Here is a 16,118-nt window from a genome sequence, read left to right as displayed (position 1 = left end):
CATTTCTTTGATTTTATAATTAGAATGTAGTGTTATATACATGACTTACTTTTTAATTTGAAAGGGAAAAAAAATTGGAATGCAGTTAAAAAGAAAGCCCAAGGTCTAAAAAATTCAGAATTGATGAGTTTAGAAATAAAATTGGGGAGAAAATATGCCTTGTGGGTAAATAAGGATCTAGGCTTCCTAGTTCTGCATACTTGGCCAACATTTTAATTATCCAAAAGTCCTTACCAAATAAAACATCAGAAAAATGGAGAATCACTTTCTATATGTTTCAAATACCTTCTAAAGTAGCAAAAACAAATTATAATATCCACAACACAGAAACATTAGTAAAATTTCTCCTTTAATTGTCCCAACAGCTACCATTTAGCACTTACAAGTTCTTTTCACAAATACATTCAATAATAAAACTTCCATTTAGCCTGGCATAAAAAAGCAATTCCTCTGTTCTTCAGTGACTTCTAAATAGGGCCTACCAATTTTGATATTCATCTCTCTAAAGTAAATCAGTTCTGCTGTGGTGAGAGGCAAGGATATTTACTGAATGCCAAATATTTCATGTTGTTGCCCACATTCCCTAGCCTCTGAGGTACTATTCTATGTCTACTTTTGGCCAATGGGTGGTAAGAGGAAGTAATGTGTTAACTTTGGGGCCAAAGCCACAGTAACCAAGGAAATTACTTCAGTTCCAGAAGGTACACCAAACCTATTTTATTATTTTAACTACAGAACCATGGGACTACTATGCCATGGGACTATGCCATAAGCATCATTTCAAATCCAACAAATCTAATTCAAGTCCACTTTCTCCAAGAAGCCTACCAAGACCATGTTCAATTCCTAGCACCATTAGTAACAAATTTATGTACTTATACTCTGGGGACAGGACCATGAATGCACTATCATACAAACTTGTATACAATAATTTCTATTCTCTATAATTTACAATGATTGGGGGAAAGGAAACTAGCATACACAATAATAAATTTCAAGTGGGTGTTAAAAATAGTAAGTGCTAAAGTTGTTTCCATAGTCTCAGCAACTAAGTCGTATACTCCCATGTTACATCTTTTATATTATTTTATATCATTTTTAAATCTGTATATAATTTAAAACAAACGAAACTCCTTTATAGGGATTATAATCTTCTTGAAGGACAGGATTCCTAAAAGAAAATAACGTCATTGTACCCCATATTACCATTCAAATAACATAGTATTCAATAAAAATGTATCTTCTATTGTGAAGACTATGTTAAAAACATTAAAAACATAAATATAGTAATGAACAAGACTTTAGGATTTGTGACGCCAGCATCTCTAAGAGGAGAAAGAGAGAAAACAAGGTTTTTCTAATCCATGACAGATAGAGTTCTACACAATAGAACAATGACTCACCAGACCATCTCAGACATTTTTTTTGTTCTGTTCTGGGAGTTGTTTTGTTTTGCTGTTTTTGAAGGGTTTTTTTGTTTGGTTGGTTTTGGTTTTTTTGTTGTGTTGGTTTTTTAAACCCAAGGCTCCTGAGCCACATCCCATCCCAGTCCTTTTTTTTTTTTTTTTTTGTACCAGGGTTTGAACTCAGGGCCTACACCTTGAGCCACTACTTCAGACTTTTTTTGTGTGGATATTTTTGAGATAGCATCTTGGGAGCTACTCCCTGGCTGGCTTCAAACTATGATCCTCCTGATCTCTGCCTCCTGAGTAGCTAGGATTACAGGCATGAGCCAAGTTTAACTTGCTAAATTCCCCAGACTGGCCTCAAAATTATGATTCTTCTGCCTCAGCCTCCCATGTAGGATTATAGGCATGTACAACTACACCATATTAAGATTTTTGAACATAGCCCCCTTTATAGGCAAAGACTTATGTAGAATATACATGTCCTCCAGGCAATAGTTGATTTCCAGTTCAATTCCTCAAATATCCTGAAACCAGTAAAGAGAATCCCTACAATGTTATCTGTGAGTATCTGAGACAGACAGACACACATGCACACAATTATGCATATACTTAAGTATATACATAAGTAGCATTATGATTTAATCAATATGATTTGCCAACTATTTTAATATCTATGGGTATAAGACATTGCAGATGTCAAAATATAAAACATGATCCCTTTTTTACCACTCCCATTCCCTAATATGGGTGATAGGATACATGAAAACAAAAAATTTCAAACAGTATAAGACAGTTCATATAAAGTATCAAATGAGAAATAAGGGAAATAAATGCTAAGAGAGTTCACAGAGGACCAGATTACTTTTAAACTTTATTATAGTCTGAATACTTAATAAGCACAGTGAAATTTGAGTTGAGCTTTAATAACAGAATTTCCAAGTATATACACTAGAATGAGAGAGAACATTTCAGGGAAAAAACAGGTAAGTAAGTGGATAAGCCCAAGGGAAAATAAATTGACAATCTGAAACAGTCTATTGGGGGAGACTAATTGGAAAATGAGGCTAAAAAGCAGGCTGGTGCCAGAGACTGCAAAGCTTTAATGCCATACTAAGAAACAACTCTTCTTGATAACAATGAGGAACCATGAAAGGTGTTTTCGCAAAGTAACACAACAAAAGTAAAAATTAGAATGACCATTCTAAAATAAAATTTAGCACAGACAGAACCCAATGGGAACAGTGGAACCACTTAAGACACCACCTCAATGAATAGGCCTGGATTAGAATAGTGACAGTGAGGAAAAAAGGGACCAATCTAAGGAGCTGACAGAACTTGCAAAGTTTTCAGTGTATGCCAGTCGGACCCTAAGAACTCTAGAGAGCTGAGATTTGGATGCTAAGCAATTATAGCGTATGCCATCAATGTGAATCAACCCACCCAGCAGACTCTCCCATACATACGTATGTACATTCCCATAACCACATTCATACAATAGGTCTACTCTTTGTTACTGGTGGTAGAGAGCTTGTTGGGGGGTGGGAGTGGAAATGATATATAAAAGCAGCCAAGTTTGAAGGACAGGTAGTTCTGCAACAAACAGAGCTTAAATACCTGTAAAGACCAAAGGCACTACAATCACATCTATTGCAAAATGGAAAAACAGACTGCAAATCCAGTCATTCTGCAGGCTTAAGTAATGACATCAGATATATCCATTAAACTTGGCAGAGGGTAAGACTGGATGAGTGGAGTATTGAGATCCCCATCTTCAACAACAGATTCTTAACTTTTGGGAGAGGTCATAGACCCTTTCTGGAATTTGATGAGCCCTATAGACCCTATCCCCAGAGAATTAATAAAACTCATGAAATTTTACATACAATTTCAAAATGTTTGCAGATCTCCCCTGAAAGCCAATCTAGAGGCTCTTAGTCCATGAACTCTAGGTTATGAACTCTTACTATAGAATAGTGATAGCTATTCTTATCATACATTCCGTATCTTAAAACTATATATTTATTTATCATTTGTATACACTGTACACCAAACCAATAAATTGCATACCTTGTAAAGCATAATCAAAATAAAGATTTTTAAACGATATTTATCATAACAGAAGTAAACAAATTTTAAGCATTTATGTTACTTATTGATGACATTAAGGCTTTATGTCTTTTCTAATAAATACTATTTTTATTCTACTACTTTTGGTGACAATAAAGTGATTGAACATGACTTTTTATTGTTAATCTTGCTTTCAAGTTGTAATACTGCAACTTGAAGATCTGTTTTTAAATTCAGTTTATTTTTATAATTACTATTTTGCTTGGTTTTAATAATTAGTTTGGCTGGAAAACATAATTTGTAAAGCAAGTAAGACCAAAAGAACTCCATCACTGGCTATATTGAAAAAAAAAATGACATTCAATTGCAATCCCACTCACCATTTATGCAAAAATTTTTGCTAAAATTCAACTACTGCATTTCTATATTCCCTGATGACAATCAGTTGTCTTACAAACTAATCAGATGGTACTGCACTTTTATATATTCAGCAGATGGACTCAAAACCACTAAAACACCTCTTTCACAATGCTTTTTATACAAGTTAGAAAACTTTGTTCCCATGTTCAAGTAAGTATATGTGTAAAAAAGACCTGGCTCACACCTGTAATCCTAGCTACTTAGAGGCAGAGTTCAGGAGGATCACTGTTCAAGGTCAGCTCATACAAAAAGTTCTTGAGACTCCATCTCACCAGAAAAAGTTGGGCATGGTAACAATTACCTGTCATCCCAGCTACTACAGAAAGCATAAATAGGATTTATGTCCAGGACTGCAGTCCAATAACCAGAGCAAAAAAGACTGGGAGTGTAGCTCAAGTGGTAGAATACCTGCCTAGCAAGCATGAAGCCCTGAGTTTAAACTCCAGTACCACTACCCCAGCAAAAGTCTCAAAGTTAACAGGCATCACTGTCAGCTGTTAAATCCAATAATGATAGAAATGCTTCCAAATAACGGTTTTCAATATCCTTCCTCCAAAGCACTGAACTTTTGTTTTGTTCTGAACGGTAACTATTTTTTTTTATTCATATGTGCATACAAGGCTTGGGTCATTTCTCCCCCCTGCCGCCACCCCCTCCCTTACCACCCACTCCGCCCCCTCCCTCTCCCCCCCACCCCCTCAATACCCAGCAGAAACTATTTTGCCCTTATTTCTAATTTTGTTGTAGAGAGAGTATAAGCAATAATAGGAAGGAACAAGGGTTTTTGCTGGTTGAGATAAGGATAGCTATACAGGGAGTTCACTCACATTAATTTCCTGTGAGGTAACTACTTTTTAAGTCACTGTTAAAAAAGTGTCATCATCTCAAAGGGGCATTAAGTGTTGGTAATTTTTTTTTTTTTGGCTTGAGGGGGAGCTAGGTTGCGTACCACATGCCATATCTCACAGAAAACGTAAGTTGGGATATTTGTCTTTTTTGTGGCGAAAGAATAAATCATCTTTAAGTCACACAACTCTACTCTTTTACCTCAAGATAAGCAATTAACTACTATGCATATACAAAAGAGCTGCATGGTGACTCCTACTGCAATACAAAGTAGAGTTAAGAGTCTATCATGTAGGCCAGGCATGGTGGTACACACTTGGAATCCCAGCTACTCAGGAGGTGGAGGTTGAAGGATCACAAGATAACTGCCTGAGCAGTTATCAAGACCCTATCTTAGCCAGGTGCTGGTGGCTCACACCTGTAATCCTAGCTACTCAGAAGGACTGCAGATCAAACCCAGCCCAGGCAAATAGTTCAAGAAATCCTATCTCAAAAATACCCTCACAAAAAGGCCTGGTGGAGTGGCTCAAGGTGAAGGCCCTCAGTTCAAACCCCAGTACCACAAAAAATAATACCCTATTTCAAAAAAAAAAAAAAAAATACAAATACAAATACAAGGGCTGAGGGCGTTTGCCTACCATCTCTGGGTTCAATCCCCAATACAGAAAAAAAAAAAAAAAAGAACATACCATGCAAAATAATAAATCTAAGAATCCATTTACCCATGCCCTGTAAACTGCAAAACTCCCAATATGTGAAGAAACTTCCTCACAGACCTCTAACATTTCTTGTATTTCCCAGATACTTAATATGACTACTACCTTAGAAACCACTGTTCTACCAATGCATGGGCTCCCAAGGTCAAACATTTCCATCAGTGCCTTCTAACCAACTTCCCTTATATGCTATCAAAGTTTAAACAACCTATCTTTAAAGTACTCAATTATATTGCAACCATCTCTAAATTACTTGGCAAAAGACACCATAGCACATTCTGTGACACCAGTTGTCTTCAACACTGCTCCCTCAGTGCAGTGTTGACTAAGGATATCAGTCAAATAACAGACAAAATGGAACAAGGTCCAAGACTCTTCATGATGTATCCTGCTTTAAATTTTTTTTTTGGAACATGGCAGGACATAATCAGTAAATAAATCATAAACTATATTGAGAGCCAGGGGCTTCCAACTTGTATGACCAATCTCACTTATATAGTTAGATACACTTATATTCAAACATGGAGGAGACACTTTTGCAATGAAAAAATAAGTCCACCAGATCATCTTACAAATGTCAAATGAAAACTTACTATTTAAAAGAATAGCTACTGCTTAAAAGAATAGAAAGTATAAAGCAGTGAAAAATATTTTACACAACTTCTATTCAAAAAACTCATGATCTGTTTTTAAATATACATTAAAATGAGTGAATAATTTCCCAGTGTGGTAAGCTTCACATATGGAATCATTTCAAAAATTTTGAAAAATATAAATTTCAGGGCATAAAACCTGCCAAGAAAAGATCTACATAAATTTGGAAAACTGACATTTCTCATTTTCATCCAGAGCTATATACTCACTACATACTTCTCCCACCACCTCCCCCCATAAAAATCCTTCAATGACTGCACCTTGAAAATCTGTTTCCCTTCCCACTTCAGCTAATGGTATTTATTGTCCTCCCTGCACTTTCCCCTTCATTACATTCTGAATAACTCCAAGCTTTCCTGTCCTTTATTCTCTTCTATTTAATCTTTATGAAGATACAGTTCTTCTCACCCCACCCTTACAGAAACCATGCTCTGCCTTCAATACTCTTGTCTACCACCAAAGTCCTTGTGAAATCTGCCCTGATCTCTCTCAAATGAAACTAATCGCTTCCTCTCCCAGAATCCTCAAAGTACACTACTGTTTCAGTATGTCTCTCATAGCACTCATCACATTTAATTAGTATTATAGGTATGTGTGTGTTTGTCTTACCACCTTTCTTAGGTCATAATCTCCTTAAGAATAGGATCTATATATCTTATCATTTTACTTCCCTATCTTTTAACAGCACAGCACCTTGAACAAAGTATATACTCATTTAACTAGACTTCAACGAATGACTGAGTGGCTACTTAGAAATTCAATTACAGACTTCCCATACCATCAAGAATAGGAGAGGTATGACTTAAGACTCTGTAGAACAAAGAACTTCTCCTTGGTTTCTTCCAAACAAACTGACCAAAGTAGAGCCAGTACTATATATTCAGGTGCTTTCAAAACTCAAGGACATTTTATCCTTGAATTATCTGGTCAAATATGGTACAATATAAACAATCAAATCTATGCTTGATAATAAAAGTATGTAAATATTTTAACCATATAGACAAAACAAAATTTTAAAAGGCAATATATTAAAATGATCAGAGTAAGATCAACCATGCAAAACCTAAGTGCAAACACAAAGAATGACCAAACAATTTGTTCCAAGTGAAAGAAGATACCTGAAGCATTTAGCTATTTAAATACTAACAAAACTTGAGAAGCCAAATTTTATTGCTAAGACTCCAAAACCAATCATTCAAAGATAAGCTTACCTAGACAGAAGCAACAAAGAATCAACATTACTAAAGTACAAAGGTGAGACCAGAAAGAGCATGAGAATCTTAAAGTGACACTTTCATTAAGTAACTGGTTATATATGGCTCCTAGGTCATCAGAAAGGAACAAGATTGTAGGAGGTGCCACAGCACATGTATGGAACAGGACAGAACAGAAAGAAAAGTACAGAAAGGAAAAAAGGGTATAATGTGGCCAAGTATGGCAAACATGCTTGGAAAGAAGCCAATATAAAGGTATGAATGTGATTTCCAATTGGAAGACCTGGACTCAAATGTCATTTCTAATACCTACAAACTGTGCAATCTTATACTAGCCACTTAACCCCTGAGCTTTGATTCCTCATTTATAAAATGTAATTTGTACAGCTAGCACAATACCTGACTCAAAGTCAGCACTCAATAAATATTTGCTGACTCTGTATACAAGCCATAGAAGAAAAGCAGACATTTCTCTCCAGGCATTTTTGTGGGTTTTGAGAGAATGATCTTAATTAACTCCTGGCTAATGCCTTAATACAATCTGTGATAGTCAATTTTTGGTCAAAAAATTAAAATATACTTTGCCTTTTCCTATCTGTGGGGAATTAGTTCCAGAAACCCCTGGGGATACCAAAATCTGCAGATTCCCAAGTCCCTTATATAAAATGGCATAGCATTTTCACACAACCTATGCACATCCTTTATATACTTTAAATCATCTCTAGATTATTTATAATACTTAATACAATGTAAATACTTTTAAATAGTTATACTGTATGATCTTGGAAATAATGACAAGAAAAAAAAGGCTGAACATGCTCAGTTCAGAAGCAATTTTTGTTCAAGTATTTTCAATGAGCAGTTGGTTGACCCGAGGATATAATGAGCTGAACATATACTCCCTTCCTGCTAGCTCATGGATTATTTCAAGGTTTACTAGAATTAAAATTTACAATTTCTGTAGCCAAATACATTTGCCTGGACTTACTCTGTACATATTACATCTGTAATATTGAGATTGCCTAAATGACCTTTAAGGCTCTTTTACCTAAATGTTGTAGTTTAGGCAATCTCAAGGATTTTCCAGTGTAATTAGGGAAAGCAACATAGGTAGGGCGGGGGAGAGAGAGAAAGAAAGAGGAAAGAGAGAAAGAGAAAGAAAGAGGGAGGGAAGGAGGTTAGTTTATTATATAGAACAAATTGAGTAATCAATGATAAGAGAGTGATAAAAATCAAACTTTGGAGAATATACCAGCTTTGACTCAGTTGTTGAAGGTCAAGAGAACATAAAGAAAAAGGAAATACAATTCAAGTAAAGAAAATGAAATGTGTAAAAGCCAAGAAGCAAGATATCTGAGTAATTATTTTTTTCACTTGTGTAGCACTTTAATTTTATAAAGCTTTTTCTGCATATGTCATCTACGGTAAATTTTCTGGAATAGAAGATAAGAAAATCTGTTTAAATGACTTACAATTTGACAAATTTGCAGAGCCTTCACTAAAAACAATAATATCAGATAACATTTTAGAAGGGAATTTTTCAACATTTTTTTTGTGTAGAATGAATTAGAGAAGCAAATGCATGCAAATAAACAGGTCTAAACCCACAAACCACAGAATTGTACCCAAAAAGAAATATGAAATCAAACCAGTAACTCACAGAGCAGTAACTCAGGCCCTCAAAATCAATGTAACTCCTGTTACTCCACAAGAGGACCAGATTGTAGAACCAGAAATACAGGAGAAAATCCAAAAATTTTTCAAAAAAAAATTACAGAATAGCCCACAAAATGCCCATTTACTATCTGATTATTAATGTCTTAATTATGTGCCAATCATATGCTAAGCATCTTGTTATTTAATATAACAAGTTAATTTTTAAAATCACAATAGTATGAGGGTGAAAAGCTGGGGTTTAGCAAGGTCAAATGCCCAAGGTTATATCAACTAAGTATCTGGAAAAGCCAAGACAACCGTTTGTCTGAAGTTAAGCTCCATTTCTAAAAGCAGCTTAAAAATTGCTTCAAAATTACAAGCCAAAAGGGTAAAAATAAAGTATCACTCCAGAAAAAAAGGGATAATCCAATGTTATTAGAACTTTGATCCTGCTGATGGGATTCTGCCTTTGTGAATGCACCTATTTTATCAGTTTGGTCTCTTGTTCCTAATGGTAGGGTTCAGGGCCACACAGTAAAACCAAATGTCCCTACTCTGCCCACTGAAACTCTTGGGAGAAAAGGAATTAGAAAAAAATATATCTAAGATGAGGGTGACTAGACTGATTAATTTCAAGTCTTCCATAACTCCTCGAGGACTACAGGTTCCATTTTGGCATATGCTACTAATCTTTTAAATATGATAACTATACTAAGCTTTTCTAAAAACCTATCACTTCAAAGAGTCTCAAAAACATTGTGTTGTGCATGGGTTATCAGAAAGGAAGCAAAGATACAACAATTCACTTTCTTGCATTTGTAGAACTGGACTTAAATGTTGGTATATTTTGTAATAATTTCCCTTATTTATTTATCCAGCAGAAACAGAAAATATACTCTACATTAATCCAAATACCATATACTTATAAACCATATTCCAGAACTAAGCTATAGAAAAAAATACCTGCATATCCTTAAATTAAGTAACAAAGAATGGTACCCAGTTGCCACTAAGCCATTTTATGATCTCTGATGCCATATGTTGAGGGAAAGGCACATAGTCTAACTAAAATACAAAGAAGAAAGAAGGGAAGGTTTGAAATGCCTAGCCCTTACCTCCAATGTTAAGAGAAAGTTCAGAGATGATGAGCTCTATACTCAGTGGCCAATGACTAAAACTGAAGCTATTAGCTAACATGAGGAAGAAGTCCTTTCCTTTAGTCTAGTCCTTTCCTATAGTTTAGTCTGTTCAAATGGGCAGGAATGTTATATAAGGTGGGGAAAAATCTGTATGGTTTTCCAGACTGGATACAAGACTCTGCCATCCAACTCCTGAAAACCCAAGTACTTCATTCAATCCCACACCCACCACGTCATCCAGTATTTGTGCAGGTAATCTAGAAAGGCGCCCACCACCATGTTTTTGAATCTCTGCCAGGAAAGTAACTGATAGTCCTCTGAGAATTACTGTGATTATCATATTTAGAAGGCAAAATCACTGCGAAGACAATAATGAGCATCCTGGGGATCTTCTATGCTCTGTAACTTAGAGGGTTCTATTGAGTACTCTCTGCTTGTTTTGACCTTTCATACCTGCTCTAATATCAAAGCTAAGTTAGCCCATATAGCTAAGACCAATCAACTCCATAAAATACGCAAAGTAATACTCAAACAACGTGCAATCCTTGGCAAAAATGACAAACTAAAGTAAGGAACAGAAGTAGTATTTCTCGGGGGAGAAATGACCCAAGTCTTGTATGCACATATGAATAATAAAATAAAAAATTTTAAAAAAGTAGTATTTCTCTAAGAGGAGGTGTGTGAAATTGATGACAACTGAGCAAGGACAGCTAAAATGTCCTTGAAACACAATTAGAAACACCAGTGTGTTATACAGTCCAATAGAAGAACGATTTTCCAGAGATGTCCAGTATCCTCTCTCTCCCACTCCTCCTTTCACCACCTCCACACCACCCCCCATCACTTACTCAACCTTTAGTCCTAGTGAAGACCGCTCACTGGATTAGCACGATCAAAAGGATATGCAGAGAACATTCCATCCTGGGAACAACATCTTTAAACTATTTAGGTTTCTTTACCATCATTTCCTATAGAGTAAAATTATGAAATCTTGCCAGCACTTTCACAATATATACCAGTCAATACCATAGGAACCCAATCCTCTACCCACCAAAAGACTAACACAAACACAGAAAACAGGAAATTAAGCAAAAAGTCAAGTTTTACCCTAGGCTCCCTTAATAGTTAAATGTCTGAAGTAGTAGCAGTATCTTTATATCACACCCACTTCATGTTACCCTTAGAGCTTCCTGGCATAAGCAAATTCTTGGGATTATACAAACTGCTGCTTCTGTTTCCAGCACAGATTTCTAGAAATGAAACCCTGGAATTGAGGGAGAAAGAAAAACAAATGTTGGCAGAAAGAGGGAGGAAAATGCATTGTCTATATATCCCAGTTTAAGTGGAACAATCACCATTAATTAGTTCCATCAAGCTTTCTTTTGTCAGTAAAACCACTTATCCAAAAATGCAGATCTAAAAACACTCCCTTGACTTAAACCACACACACAAAAAAGCAATTAAATAGACAACAAGCCTAGAAATATTCTCAGAAACAAGGAACAGATTAACTATAAACTATGTAAAATTCAAGTTTTGCACCTATATACCAAAGTTCAGTGTGGGCTAAATAAGTGCAATAAATGAGTACAAAATGTCCACAAAACTCAAACCAAATACCTGCTCTTGTAAACAGTGGCCCTCTAGTTTCAGACCCCTTTTTTGACCCACTGTTTCTGTAATATAAAGTCTGAATAAGAAATGGAGAGAAAACATTGCAGACATGAGTTCATAAAACCAACTTAGACCTTTCCTCAAAGTACAGGAGATAAGGTAGAAACTCTTTCATTTTATCTACTTTATGACAAATTGCTCAATGAATGCTTATTTATTAAGCTGAATCAAACCCCATGGCTACCTTTAACCCAAAACTATTTCTAATTCGAGAGCCAAAAGACCTGAGCAAATCACATTATTCCCAACATGAAGAAATCCGATCCCCTTCCTAGTACATCACTGCTTCTGTGAAACTAGCTGCGAGGCCCCTTTGGCCAATTTTTTTTTTTTTTTTTTGAGACTAACCTCCAAGTCCAGAAGAGAGGACAAACCTCAAGCAAATTTAACTCTTGCAATTCATCCCTGCAAGTACACAATACAAGGTAAGCATGGCAGCAGTGATGCCTGGCACAGACCCTGGACGATTTTCCTCACTGAAGTGTAAGCTCCATGCCTCACAAATCATCACCAGAGATTCCTCTTGGCATCCAGAGGGTGCTGGAACTGCAACTCACCCAGGAACCCTTCATTCACCAAGATTCTGCTCCACATTAAACATTCACTGGCTTATCAGGGCCCTGGTGGCTCATGCCTATAATCCTAGCTACTTGGGAGGCTGACATCAGGAGGATCACAGTTCTAGGCCAGTCCAGGCAAATAGTCTCCAGACCCCATCTCCAAAATAACCAGAAAAAAAAAAAAAAAAAAAGGATTGGAGGCGTGGCTCAAGCGGTACCCAGCTAGCAAGCACTAAATCCTGACTTCAAATCCCAATCCAATTTAAAAAAAAAAAAAAAATTCACTGGCTCAAAAGAAAAGCATGTCACCTTCTACCCAAGAACATCTGTCTCTTCAACGCCTCTGCAATGATCGGGAAGATCGAGCAAGCAAGGCTAACAGATCCTCCAGCTTAAAGTTTTCTTCCCCACCAAACTCTTGCGGCCACAGCACCGCGATCGGTCCTTGTCACAAACACAGGCTGTATTGTCAACCCGAGTCTCCTTCTAACATCGTCAGACTCGACAGCGTCTGGCCCATGGGAGTGACTACTTTAAAAAAGAATAAATTAAAAAAAAAGAAAAGAAAAAAAACAAGGACTAGGGGCTTTAGTGTCCGGTTTCTTCATGTCCCCTTCCAAGAGACTGGAGAGCTCGAGTTGTTTCACTTAACCACTAACCAACCCCACCTCCCCAATCGTCTGGCCAACACGCTTGCTTGCTTCCTTGCCTTCCGAGGTCCTTTCTGCAGAACCCCAGGAAGGGGACCAAAATCCCAGGCGCCACGGGAACGTCTGCTTTATGCACCCATTTCATTTCTAACCTCCGAAGCCCTGGCCCCGAGATGGCAGGAGAAGTGCGGCAGGGCTAGGCAGAGGCGCTGTCTGAGGCTGCGCCCAGAGAAAGCCATGCTACCACGGTCGCCCCCATTTCGCTATCGGCGCGAACGAGACTCCGAGAGGTTGGCGGGCTGGCCAAGGTCACGGCGCTTGTCGGGGCCGAGGGGCGCCCGCGCCGACTTCCGGCTCCCCCTCTCGGCGGCGGCTCGGGGCACCCGCTCCCGACCCGGCCCCGCCGCCGCGCAGCCTCGCGCGTCCTCCGCGGATGCTCGCCCTCCGCTAAACTAGGGCAACCCGAGTGCGGCGCAGGGGACAGCGCTCTGCAGCCCCCAGCTGGTGCCCGTGACAGCTGCGACCTCCGCCCCCTCCCGCCCGCAGCCGCGCCAGGCCAAGAGGGGAACTCGGGGAAAGTGGGAGGGGGAGGTGGATCTCCGAGAGAAAGGAGAGCAGGGGCGGAGGGCGCCAGCTGCTCCCCGCCCCCTAGGGCCGCGGCGGCCGCGCGGCTCGTGACAGCTGCACCCACCGCGAGGCTCCCGCCCGCCGCCGCCACTCACCTGCCGCCGCCTGTGGGCCGCCCTCCGGGGCGCCGCGCTCGCCCGCGACCGTGGCGGTACCGCCGCGGCCTCCGCCGCTTCTTGGGCTCGGCGCCCGGCCCCCGGGGCCCAGCCGGCCGCCGCCGCGGCTCTCCGGCCCCCTCCTCTGGAGCAGGGGGTTCCCCCTGCAGGGGGATGCAGAACGACCTCGTCGCAGGCTCTGCCTGAGGGAGCAGCAGCGTACAGGCGGCCGAGGCGCTCGAGGCCGCGGTCCAACCGTCGGAGGACAGGGCTTGGCGGATCGCGTCAGACTCCCGCTCGCCGGGCCTGAAGAACAGGCATTTCAGCCGCTCTCCGCGGCCGCCATGTTCTCCTCCTCCTCCTCCTCCTCCTCCTCCACGGCCGCCGCCGCCGCCGCCGCCGCCGCCCCCCGCTCGCGGCCCCGCCCCCTCCGCGCCCTGCCCCGCCCCGCCTGCTTGCGGCAGCCCCGCCCCGCCCACCGCCCCTGCCCTCTTGGCCGACCCGGGTCCCCCGCGACTCGGTGTCCGCGAGCTCCGACGGCGCGCCCCGGCTGCCCACCGAGACACCGCCCCGCGCCCCCTGCCGGCCGCTGGCCCGCGTCCTAACCGAGTGTGCGAAAGGAGGCCCCGAATAGTCCCCTCCCTGACCCTCCCCTCGGGGCGGTCCTCTGCCCGCTGCCGGGAAGCGGCCTCGAACCCCAGGGTGCCCCCAGCCCGGCCGCTTCCTGCTGCTCTCTGTCTTGCAGGGAAGGTGGTGGAGCCGCGCTCAGGGGAGGAGTCGTCCTCGGCCCGTCTCTCCACTAATGTGTTGTCTTACTTTGAGTGAGACACGTCCCGCGGGTCTTGTTTCTTATTCTGTAAAATTGGGAGGTGGTTGCCTAGATGATTTCACAGGCTAGGAGACAAGGAAAAAGAAAGATCGTCTGCCCTCTTCGCTTTACAGATGAAAAGATCTGCCTGACACGTCTGGCTCTGCAATTCCGTGAATTAGCTAAAATGCCTGTCATTCACAGATCTGTCCCCTCCAGGGGGCTCACACCTTTCTTCTTTTCTACCTCCTTTTCTTGTTCTATAATGGAAGTGCTACTTGCAAAAGTATTGTTTCTTATCGCTAGAGGAATCAAACAGCTTCGGAACAGCCCCTCCAGCCTTGATGGCTTTATCTGGAAAGCAGCCTTCATCCAAACTCTGGCAATAAAGTACCACCTCGCTCCCAGCCCCACCACAAGGATACATCCGTCCTTACCCTTCTCCTTGCCAGCCCTGCCTTCCTATCCCCACTAGCTGCCTTCATCTACCTCAATCCTGCTCTGCAGGTACTCTTGTCTACCAGCATTTTCTGCTGTTTCTCTTCCTTGTTTCCCACAAGCAACCTCCAACTTCCTAACTGAACCTGACTGTTGATCACACCGACGTCCCTGCCACCTCTCTGAGATAGCAGCAACTTCTTCCACAGGCAGGCTCTCCGTCTTGGTATCCTTCACTGCCGTAGGCTCTTCTTCTTCCTGTCCTGATCATATTCATAAAACAACCTCTAGCCCATACCCCACCTTCGTTCATATGTTCACTCATCTCTATATTTATTTGATTTTCAAAGACCTACTGGGGCCCTACATGCATTTCATTTAATTACCTCTAGCCACCTCCCCAATAAAGCCTGGAAATGCCCAAGGGTCTCTATCTCAATCATTTGCCTGGCTGGCCTCTGATGCTTACAAATGAGCCACTTGTACACAACACTCTTGACTCCACTGGACTCCAGTAACTGCTGATTGCCAAATACAGTGGACACTTCGATTCTCCTATCATGTGGTCTTTCTACTATCCCCCTCCCCCAGCTTCTGCATCCATTCTTTTGTCTCGCTGTACCTGCTTTTGCTTTTTTTTTTTTAATGCAGTACTGGGGCTTGAACTCAGGACCTCCTGCTTGCTAGGCAGGCGCTCTACCACTTGAGCTAATCTACCAGCCCTTTTTCGTGATGGGTTTTTTGGAGATAGGATCTCCTGAACTATTTGCCCAGGGCTGGCTTGGAACTGTGATCCTCCTGATGTCTGCCTCCTGAGTAGCTAGGATTACAGGTGTGAGCCACTGGCACCCAGTTCTGAACTTCTTTTACCAGTACTTCTCTTCACGGCTACTTTTTTACAAAGCTATACAAAAATCTTCATTTTTTTTTTCTTACTTAGATTGATTTTGTTTATTTCCACAACTTCAACTGTTAATAACTCCTGAGACTCCTTCCAGTCCTCTCATCTGTAGCCCAGTGTCTTAATTTGCTTTAAAACAGCCTCAAGTCAGTGCTGAGATTTTGTTTGGATTTCAATTTTTTTTTTTTAAACAGAGTCTCAATGTGTAACCCAGGCTGTCCTCCAACTCTCAGTCTTCCTGCCT

General features: G+C 40.7%; 1 protein-coding gene across 1 annotated transcript in view; it reads right to left on the bottom strand.

The window, feature by feature from the left end:
- The window catches only part of Ncoa1 (nuclear receptor coactivator 1), a 238,200-nt gene extending 224,090 nt beyond the window's left edge, over positions 1 to 14,110 (bottom strand). The window contains 1 exon segment of the mRNA XM_074049293.1: positions 13,728 to 14,110. The gene's annotated coding sequence lies outside the window, so the exon portion shown is untranslated.
- Positions 14,111 to 16,118: the final 2,008 nt, after the last annotated feature.

The sequence above is a fragment of the Castor canadensis genome, chromosome 12 (genome assembly GCF_047511655.1).
Source record: "Castor canadensis chromosome 12, mCasCan1.hap1v2, whole genome shotgun sequence".
NCBI classification, from domain to species: domain Eukaryota; kingdom Metazoa; phylum Chordata; class Mammalia; order Rodentia; family Castoridae; genus Castor; species Castor canadensis.
This window is presented reverse-complemented; position numbering and strand designations above follow the sequence as displayed.